Genomic DNA, 8,069 nt, shown 5'->3' with positions numbered 1-8,069 from the left:
TTAGCCATTCAATCTTCGATGGATATCTGGGTTGTTTCTATCTGTTGGCTATTGCAAATAGTGCTTCTATGAACATTTGTGTAGTAGTGTTATTTGTTTCAATTTTTTAGATACATAGAGAAGAATTACTAGGTCATATAAGAATTTTATGTTAAACTTTAGAGGAACTACGAAACTATTCCCCTACATTTATTTTTTAAAAGGAAAACCACTGTACTGTGCTGCAGTCTGGTGGGCACAAATCACGAGCCACTCAAGCAGGAACAAACTTTATTTCTGAACTCACGGGAACGCCACCCACGAGGCCCTTCCAGGCACACCACACACCAACCGGAACTCCCTCCACTGGAACTCCACCCACCAACGCGAACTCCCCAGGAATCCCACGAGAACTCCAAAGTAGCGGGTGCCCCAGGCGGACAGCAGGGGTCTATATACAATTGAATACACAGCCTGTTTCAATCCAGCATCATCTAGTCACAGCAATTATAGACAGCTTAACTTAATATCATCATCTTAATAGCTCACCTCTCAACCATTACTTCCGGCAAAATGCCAAGGGCCATTCCGACTAGGCTGTGGCTCTCAGCAGTACTGGGCTAGGGATGTTGTGCTTGTCTAGCACACGTGAGGCACTGGATTCTATCCTCAGCCCCACAAACAAATAAATAAAATAAAGCAATCATGTCCATCTACAACTAAAAGGAAGGAAGGAAGGAAGGAAGGAAACCAACCACAGTACTCATGAACTTGTCTTAGCAAGGGGAGAACAACTCTCTGAACCTAAGGGAAATTTTCTGAAGAATTATTGGCAATGATAGTGTTTTATCCAACTGACTCCTATTCCGGGACTGTCAGAACCAAATACAACAGCAACAATAACCACAAGCTCCATAAAATACCAGGAGGGGAAATCTTAAATCAGCTCCAAGTCCAGTCAAGTTTTTGCCATATTGTTTCTTTAAGATGATGCACTCAGCACAGGTCTAATGCCCCTTTGGCCATGTTGCTACCTCTGATAACCTCAAAGTCAATTAAGAAAACTGCTTTAAATGAGAAAGCCAATTCTGATGAGGTTTATTCTGGGGAAGTTTCAGAACTCATGTTTATGTCCCTCTCTTCCTGTGAGCCTAAGGATCTATGCTTTGAATATTTGACCAATTTTAGCAAATTAAATTTCATTTGATTATCATATAGGAAGACATCTCCTTGTTTTCCTAGAAACTGCTAGTCTGTTATGGGCAAATTGATGTAAAGACTTATTTGCCTATTGGAGAAACAGACTGGTTCTTTAATAATTCATGCCTTATGTCCAGTTTTCTGACTGTCTTCATAGACCTTCCTTTTATGACATTATTACTGTAGGTGTAGCAGGGTCCTGAATAATATGTAACTCACATCCATCCTCTAGTGCCAATAAAAGGCTTAGGAGAACTTTTCACCAACCCTATAATTTTCTATGCTCGACCAAGTTGTGCTGGCCATTGTGTACCATGTAATCGCAACCATAACAGAGTTAAGATAGAATGAATAAGAAACAAAAATGCTTCCCTTTATTGGAGATTGATAATATTTGAGATAACATGCCCAAATAGTGCACCCAGAAAAATGAGCTCATCCATCATGAATCTTGCCATGTTGTAATTCAGGATTACTCCTCAGAATTATAAGGTTATTATAGTCCAAGAGGTCTGGTTGCCAGAGAATGAATCCTCAGAGAACCCTAGATAGCCCGAGTCAGAGGAATCATTCCTTGGCTGCTAATCCACTGTGTCTATAATAGTTCAGTCCTGATCCCTGACATTATGCTGCCTGAGTCACATGCTCTCAGAGAAAATGACTTCAGGTTTAAGTAGAAAGGTCAAAAGAGGACAGGGAGGCAGGGAAACTTGGGGTTAGGCAGATGCACTGTTTGGTCAGAAGTTATAGGGACAGATTAGGGAGAATTGACTCTGGTGAGGGTCTCACTCTCTTCCCATTGAAAAAGACTTCTCCTTGAGGCAGCTCAGAAATTCCTGAGAATAATGATTATACCTGTGGAGAAACCCAGTTGTACATAATTGGTTATAGCAGACAGGAGACAGTCCGGCACTTCAGGCTTCAAACTTATTCAGGAGATTTGGTTCATAGAAGAATTTATATTAAAACCTTAAGTCTCAATCTTTCCATATCCCAGGGTTATCACCTTAAGGATACTATGCTCATCAGAGCCCTCAAGTTTAATTAACATTTTCCAAGGACAGGAAAAATTATTCCTCATATGAAAATCATCTCTTAGTGATTTATCTTCTTCAGCTGTTACAAAACAGTATGTTACTTTGATATTTTTTTAAAAATCTTGGAGAATGCATCTGATCCAAATTAATAATGCATAGCAATATTTTTGGATGATGCTTGGATTTGCTGCTCATGTAAACTGAGCCCAGTCTCCACATTACATTAGGGTTTGTCAGGTGATGTCCTTTCAGAGGGCACACAGCGCTCTTCCTCCTCTTTCCAGAGCAGAGGACAAGATCTTGGTAAAAGCACAAGGCTCATACAACTAAGGAGAATTCTTTTGGCCCTTATAAAATTCTAAGCCTATTAAACCAAAATAGGGCATCACATCAACTTTCTGAAAGCCCCAAGAATGATTCCTCTATCTAATACAGGGAAAATGAATTGCAGAACCTCAATAAAAACAAACATCCGTCAATGTTGCCATTCCCATCTGATCCCTCTTTCTGACCCAGCAGCAATACCAAAGGAGTTTTGTGGAAGGGAAGCCTGGTTTCTCTAGTATAAATCTCAAAAGGTCAGGAATGTGTTTCAGCTTCCATCAGTAAACTCCTATTAATTCACCAGACATAGGATTTACCTAACCCTTTAGAAACTATTTCTGTTACCCAGTCTATGGCAATGGAAAGCATCCTGCCAGTTTATACCAAAAATAGAGCAGCACTCTCTCCTACCAGCCCATTTGCTGGAGATTTAACTCTTTCAAAGTGTTCCCCACCCTATCTGAAACTTACTTCACTGATGCTACCTTGTTAGGCCCTATAAGAGAGCTCTCTCCTACTTCTCAGCCTTTGATCTTCAGGAAAGCTCTATTATCATAGGCCCAGTTTTCTCCACTGATGTCTACTATTACTCCCACTTCAGTCTCAGGAAAGAGAAATATTTTCCTGTGGTCCAAAGGGGACATTTTGATAATGTTCCCTAGTTTTTGGTGGGGTACAATGTGGAGGCAATACCTTTGGGGCCTACAGTTTGCTTACCTGAAGTCTCTCACAGAATATGCTGTTGGTTTCCTCTGAACTGCTGTTGTTCCTGCTGCGGTTCCTGAGGAAAACAGAAGCTCAGTGTTGCTGCTGCCTGGGGACAGTTCAGCACCAGCACTGATTGGCTTCAGGCCTCTCAATACTTCAAAGTCCAGGACCAAATTGGCCTCTAACACAGAGAAAGGCCAAAATCCCTCCTACAGTCTGTAATTTCAATCCATGTCCCACATGGGGATGATCTGCTTCCCAGGATGACTGATAGTGGAAACATTCATTCTCTAAAAAGAAAAAGTCTACTTCCACACAACCATCCAGCCCAATAGGTACCCCTTGACCTCAAACATACAATCTCAAAATGGCCTAATATTGGCCTACTTCCCCAAATTAGGTTAGTCTTTTTTTTTTTTAATATTTCTTTTAGTTGTAGATGGACACAATACCTTTATTTTATTTTTATGTGGTGCTGAGGATCGAACCCAGTGCCTCACAGGTGCTGGCAAGTGCTCTACCACGGAGCCACAACTCCAACCCTGGGTTAGTCTCTTTTATCCATGGTCATTTTGACATTTGTATTTTCTACCCTTACCATTTCTTAGTTACAAGGATCTCTAGGTCTGCTAGAGTGTCTGTCAGGATTCAGTATGGGTCTGCAAAGACATGACATACTGCCTATAGGTAATTGAGAGAAGTTAGTAGGCACTATGTATAAGGCATGCGCAGAGTAGTATATGGGTTTAGCAACAGTGAGGTGCTGTTGTTGCCCATAAATCTGGAATGAGAAAGCAAAGATGCTTTTCCTCAGAAAGATTATGAAGAGAGCTGTTTGATAAGATGGCTGACATTCGGTAGATAGACTCAGCCAATTTTGGGTGCTATGGGAGGGAAAGAGCTGAGGAGTAAATACCCCAATTCCCTCTCCTCCACCTTCCAGTCTCCTGCCACAGTGCCTTTCGTCCCCATCCCACTCACTAAATCCAATCATAAAGTAGAAGCCAGGGGGATTTGTTGATGCTGTCCATATAAGGTCAGTCTCCCAGGATTAGAGCAGGGCAGGAAAGGGTAACAAGTCCATTTGGAGGAAAAAACAAGCTAACAAAACTACCTATGGTGAAACTATAGTTTTAATTGTTCTCTAAATTTATTTCTTAAAAGTTGCAAGAACTGTTCTAAAGTTACTGTAGGGATTCTACCAGTTGATGTATCTCATTTTTGCCTCCTGATTTTCAAAGCTTTAACCATAGACCCTCTTAAGTCATTGCTTTCTAGAACTCAAGAGCCCTCATCATTTCTGTTGGTCCCTACTCAGCAGCAGCCTTTTCTTTTCAAAAACTTTACTGTACCTCTCTACACCTTCTGAATATCTTTTGTGGTTTCCTTAAGGGGCAGCCATGAGAACTGCATACTTGATTCTAGAAGTATTTGTCCTAAGGTAAAAATTATGCTAATTCAACCATGAGAACTCTAAGATCAGTAGAGTTAAAATAACCTTTAGGGAAACTGAAATCATGGTGGTGTTGCAAATTGAACATTTCAATTTAGGTAGTTAGGAACCATAAACTGAAGGTCAAAGCAGGGCTTGGGATGGAAGTTTCCATAAGTTTTAATATATGTTTGGTGGTTTGAAACAATTCTTTTTATAGGGGGTGTTTTTTTTTTTTTTTTTTTGCACAGCACAATCAAATAGGAGCCATGACTAGATAGGAAATGTGTATGAATCCATTCCAAATGTGAAATTATTACCAAAGCCTTAAGTGGGGGGAATAAGGGTGAGACGAGGGGAAAGGCAGCTAAATTTTTCATTCTGTTGGAGAATGGATGACTTAATTTTTGATATTGATGTAAAAGCATGGGTTTAAATTTTTAAGGGCCACCATTAGCACTATAAAGATGGGAATAAAAAGTTTGTTTGTTTTTTCTCAGTGTTGGGGATTGAATGCAGGGCCTTGCACATGCTAGGCAAGCACTGTACCATTGAGATATACCCCCATCCCTTTTCTTTGTGTTTGTTTTTTTTTTTTTTTTATTTGGGAGGTTTTTGTTTGTTTGCTTTTAGAAATCAAAATTTTATAAATAGGGGAAGACAGGGATAACAAAACCTCTACCATCTTGCACAAATCAGGAAAGGAAAAAAATGTAACTAGGAAGTATAAATAAGTAACAAACATAAATTAAAATGACAGACTTACCAGATTCTTCTTCATTATCCATCTGGAATTCACTTTTGTCTCCTCTTTCAGTCACCATGTCTGGGAAGTTGACTCACTTGATTTTTTCCTTGGAAAAGACTCTCATGTCTGACCCTTCCCATTCCCACCACTCCCCCTTTAATTCCCTTGAGCCTGTTCTAACACAGTAATTCTCGCACAGCACGTCCTACCCCAGTGTTATCCACAGCAACTACAGCATCATCATAAAGCACAACATTACAGCCCTGCTCAAAAGCTTTCTTTGTTCTTTTTTTTTAAATTTTTTGTAGTTGTGGATGGACAGCTTGCCTTTATTTGTTTCATTTTCATGTGGTGCTAAAGATGGAACCCAGTGCTTCTTCACACATGCTAGGCAAGTGCTCTGCCACTGAGCTACAGCCCCAGCCCCAAGCTTTCTTATCCCCATTTCTTACCTGGTTTTTGAGACCTTCTACAATAAGACCCCAGCTAAGTGTCTCTAAGAAACATTTTTTTTTAAAAGAGGCATTGAAATGTCTCTAAAATTAGATTGCATCTTACAATTGACGGAAATCATAGTTTCTTAGATTCAGTGGTCTTTTCCTAGTTTACCTTGGCTATAGGATACCTCTATTCTAGACAGCAGAACTTCTCACTTTGCTATGCTATGGTAACTCATTCTTTCTCAACTAAAACTTTTGTTTAGACATTTTCCTGTCCATATATCCTTTCCCCTGAAACTCCTGTCTTAAGTCAGTCTGTAAAAATCCAGGTGACCTTTAAGGCCCAGCTCAAAAGCCATTGCCTCAAAGAACTTTGTTCACCACCTCAGCTGAACCTCAGCCTTCTGAGTCCTCTTTCTTTGTCTTTGTCTTTCTTTGCCACTCTAGTAGCTGTCATCATATTCTTCCTTGTAAATACTTGTGTACGTATTTGGTCTGCCTCCTGGAGTTCTGAAAATTGCTCAAGAGTGCAGCTAAAATTGTGACATTCTGTGAGGAAACATAGGTTTGTCTTACTAAAGCAAACTAAGACATTTTGAACAGTTTAAAAAAAAAAAATCTGCAAAGTGCAGCCATTTCAGAACTCAGTAAAAGCTCTGCTTTGAACTGCCCTCTAGAGGTAGTACCTCATCAGTGAGCCAGAGAGAGCAGTAAGACCATGGGATCAGAGAAATACTGAATGATGCCCAGCTAGGGTGGAGAGCTAAGGGCAGTGGCTGCTCTATGGGCAGAACTTGCTGATTGGCCCTGTTCATGGGAGTAACCGCTGGAAAGGTCAAGCTTTGGGAAACCATGTTGCTTAGACTGCCAGCCTTCTCCACTATCCTCACATGAGTCACTGTGATGTTCTGGGAGGGTGGTGCCTGAATAAGTTAATAGCTTCCCTCAGGAAATTCAGACTGGGCTGGAAGTCCAAGAACTCTGGGTCACCTACACAGGCTCTGAATTGTAACCCAGCCCTGTTGGAGAGCACAGCCTCAGAAGGGAGGGCTACGAGTCCGCGTCATTGACTGTGACAGATTCTTTTCCATCACAGCTTATTTTGAACTGCCCAAAGTCATATGGGTAAATCTTTACTGGGATACATCCATGAGCTTTCTCCATCCTCTCTCCCCTCATTTTTTTCTCAGTGAACTTCGGTGAAAAAATAAAAATCGATTCAATGCCCTCTTGCTATTGCCATGCTGTTCTGTGATTAAATTTAAAAGGATGTGTAAAATTTCCTGCTGAGTTCTGTTTCATAGGGCTAATGTCCTTTTCTATAAGGGAACCCAGAAGTTACCTGACCTGACCATGGATAACCTCTCCAGCCTCAGTGCCTACCAGCTGAGAGGGGTTAGACTTAAGAAACTGGAGGTCTCCACCAGATTCAGCATTCTAACATCTGCTTTTTGCTCCACAGAGCTCACCTCCTAAGCACTGGTTTTATGCACTAATGAGTCTGAAGCCCACTTTGCTCTGAAGCAAAAGGTTTGGCATGATGTGATCTAGGCATATCCCTTGACAGCTTTTTCCAGAAGGTGACATTCTCTCCACAGCTTCGCACCAGAAGGTGCATAAAAGTCACATTTGTTGACCTGATTTTACCAAAAGAATCCATTTTGTCTTGGGAATATTTTCCTCATTAAAAAATTATAGTTTTTATTAAGGAAAAGATAGGCAATATAGAAAATTATAAAGAAGGGAATAAGAAAACCTCTCAAAGATAGTATTGTTAACATTATAACATGTGTATGTATGTACCCTTGTGATAATTTTTCTTTGTGTGTATAGTCATTTGATTTTTTAAAAAATAATTGATACAGATTTGGAGTTAGGTCTCCCAAACTGTTTTTTTCAGCCTGCTTTTCTTTCCTAATGATAAATAATTAGCATTTTTCTTTGTTAGTATCTAACAATTCACAGAGGACTCTGGAGTTACCCCATCTGAATTTCAATCCTGGCTGTCACTTACTGTGACCCTTGGATATGTCCTTTAACTGAAATAATTACTTTAGATTCCTTATCTGTAATGTGGGGATAAATAATGGTTCCTATCTTACAGAGCTGTCATGAATATTTAAATGAGTCAACATTTGCCAAGCACTTAGGACAATACCAGGCAGGTAATGAGGACTTTAGAGGGCTAGCTCCAGTGACTA

At 40.3% G+C, this 8,069-nt stretch overlaps 1 long non-coding RNA gene across 1 annotated transcript; it reads right to left on the bottom strand.

Moving 5' to 3' along the window:
* Positions 1 to 1,527: 1,527 nt before the first annotated feature.
* Positions 1,528 to 3,408, bottom strand: LOC113181619 (uncharacterized). Its single transcript, XR_003300610.2, has 2 exons — positions 3,258 to 3,408; positions 1,528 to 2,034 (listed from the first exon to the last, which is right to left on the bottom strand). It is a non-coding gene; the product is annotated as an uncharacterized LOC113181619 (long non-coding RNA).
* Between the last annotated feature and the right edge of the window lie 4,661 nt (positions 3,409 to 8,069).

Source organism: Urocitellus parryii, chromosome 12, assembly GCF_045843805.1.
Source record: "Urocitellus parryii isolate mUroPar1 chromosome 12, mUroPar1.hap1, whole genome shotgun sequence".
NCBI classification, from domain to species: domain Eukaryota; kingdom Metazoa; phylum Chordata; class Mammalia; order Rodentia; family Sciuridae; genus Urocitellus; species Urocitellus parryii.
The sequence above is the reverse complement of the archived record's forward strand: the minus strand, read 5'-3'. Positions and strand labels throughout refer to the sequence as shown.